The 2,500-nt window shown below is 62.4% G+C and overlaps 1 pseudogene; it reads right to left on the bottom strand.

Annotated features, from left to right (window-relative positions):
• LOC126453498 (large subunit ribosomal RNA) overlaps positions 1–2,500 on the bottom strand; it is a 6,658-nt pseudogene that overhangs the window by 2,502 nt on the left and 1,656 nt on the right.

Genomic DNA, 2,500 nt, shown 5'->3' with positions numbered 1-2,500 from the left:
CGACGGAGGGTCGGACCCATCCATCGGCAAGATGGAATGCCGAGGCCCCCCTGGGCAACAGGAGCGTGGAAGTATCCCAGGGGGGTGTCCGCCGGAAGGCGGAACCATCTCCTGACGGCGGCCCGGATGGTGACGTCGGCCGACTTCAATGCACCCACCCGGGTGCGGCTGAGGGCCAGCCCGTGGTACAGGCCAGGGAGAAGTACGTTGGTGAGAGCGTGGAGGCGCTGTTGCGGCTTCAGCGGAGCTCGGGAGATGACGTCAAGCTGCTCCACCAGGTGGCGACGTGGATTGAAGACGCAGCGACCCGCCGTGGAAAATTGCAGCCCCAGGTACCGGAAGGTTTCACCCACACGCAGGGCAGGCATGGTGGTATTGCCTGCTGTGAAGGTGACATTGCTGTCCACCTTCACCTTCTTCTCGCGCCCTGACGCGACTAAGGCGAGGGTGAAACACTTCCGGGCGTTGATCTGCAGCCCCAGGTGGGCGAGGGCTGCGGTAGCTGCGTCGATGAGGGACTGCAAGCCCCTCGGGGTCGCTGCAAACAGCAAGACGTCATCTGCAAAGGCCGCAGCGTTGACTCTGCGACCGAGGATCCGAGCTCCGATGTGGGAGGGCAGTTGGCCTAAAACGTAGTCCACCGCAAAGTTGAACAGGAGGGGGGAGAGGGGATCGCCCTGGCGAACGCCCCGTGCTGGCTGCACAGACACGCCCACGCCGGCGCCGTCCGCTATCACTGTCGTGCTGCCCTCGTAGCACCGCTCGACGTACTCGACAAAGCAATCCGGTAGGCCATGCGCCTTCAGCACAGGGCGAAGGGCAGCATGATCCACCGAATCGAATGCCTTCGAAACGTCGATCGATGCCACAAAGACAGAGCGGCAGGAGCGAACTGCGTCGGTGAGAGCAGTGTCCAAGATGAAAGTATTTTCCAACATCCCATCCCGAGGGATGAATGCCCGCTGACGTTCGTCCACAGCACAAGCGCGCATCAGGCGTGACGCGAGAACCTTGTGAAAGGTCCGCGCCAACACCGAGCAGACCGTAATGGGGCGAAAGTCAGCGGGGGATGTTGGTGCAGCCGTTTTCGGGAGAAGGGACGTCCGCGCGCGAAGCAGGCGTTCCGGGAGGGCGCGGGCCAGAAGGAAGAGATTCATCACTTTCACCAGGACTTCGTGCGGCAGGCGCCGCAACTCCGCTGGGGTAAGGCCGTCCGGCCCGGCCGCTGATCCCCTGGGCGGCAACGCGGCGGCGACCTCCTCATGTGTGACCGTTAAGAGAGTCATAGTTACTCCCGCCGTTTACCCGCGCTTGCTTGAATTTCTTCACGTTGACATTCAGAGCACTGGGCAGAAATCACATTGCGTCAACACCCGCTAGGGCCATCGCAATGCTTTGTTTTAATTAGACAGTCGGATTCCCCCAGTCCGTGCCAGTTCTGAGTTGATCGTTGAATGGCGGCCGAAGAGAATCCGCGCACCCGCGCGCCCCCGGAGGAGCACGCTAAGGCGGACGCGGCCTCGCAGCAAGGAAGATCCGTGGGAGGCCAAGGCACGGGACCGAGCTCGGATCCTGCACGCAGGTTGAAGCACCGGGGCGCGAACGCCGCGCAGGCGCGCGCATCCTGCACCGCCGGCCAGCACGAGGCCGACCAACGGCGAGAGCAGACCACGCCCGCGCTAAACGCCCGCACTTACCGGCACCCCTACGGCACTCACCTCGCCCAGGCCCGGCACGTTAGCGCTGACCCACTTCCCGACCAAGCCCGACACGCCCCGATCCTCAGAGCCAATCCTTATCCCGAAGTTACGGATCCAATTTGCCGACTTCCCTTACCTACATTATTCTATCGACTAGAGGCTCTTCACCTTGGAGACCTGCTGCGGATATGGGTACGAACCGGCGCGACACCTCCACGTGGCCCTCTCCCGGATTTTCAAGGTCCGAGGGGAAGATCGGGACACCGCCGCAACTGCGGTGCTCTTCGCGTTCCAAACCCTATCTCCCTGCTAGAGGATTCCAGGGAACTCGAACGCTCATGCAGAAAAGAAAACTCTTCCCCGATCTCCCGACGGCGTCTCCGGGTCCTTTTGGGTTACCCCGACGAGCATCTCTAAAAGAGGGGCCCGACTTGTATCGGTTCCGCTGCCGGGTTCCGGAATAGGAACCGGATTCCCTTTCGCCCAACGGGGGCCAGCACAAAGTGCATCATGCTATGACGGCCCCCATCAACATCGGATTTCTCCTAGGGCTTAGGATCGACTGACTCGTGTGCAACGGCTGTTCACACGAAACCCTTCTCCGCGTCAGCCCTCCAGGGCCTCGCTGGAGTATTTGCTACTACCACCAAGATCTGCACCGACGGCGGCTCCAGGCAGGCTCACGCCCAGACCCTTCTGCGCCCACCGCCGCGACCCTCCTACTCGTCAGGGCTTCGCGGCCGGCCGCAAGGACCGGCCATGACTGCCAGACTGACGGCCGAGTATAGGCACGACGCTTC

The sequence above is a fragment of the Schistocerca serialis genome, unplaced genomic scaffold (assembly GCF_023864345.2).
Source record: "Schistocerca serialis cubense isolate TAMUIC-IGC-003099 unplaced genomic scaffold, iqSchSeri2.2 HiC_scaffold_948, whole genome shotgun sequence".
NCBI lineage: Eukaryota > Metazoa > Arthropoda > Insecta > Orthoptera > Acrididae > Schistocerca > Schistocerca serialis.
Note: the sequence above shows the minus strand (reverse complement) of the source record. Positions and strands in the feature narration are given on the sequence as shown.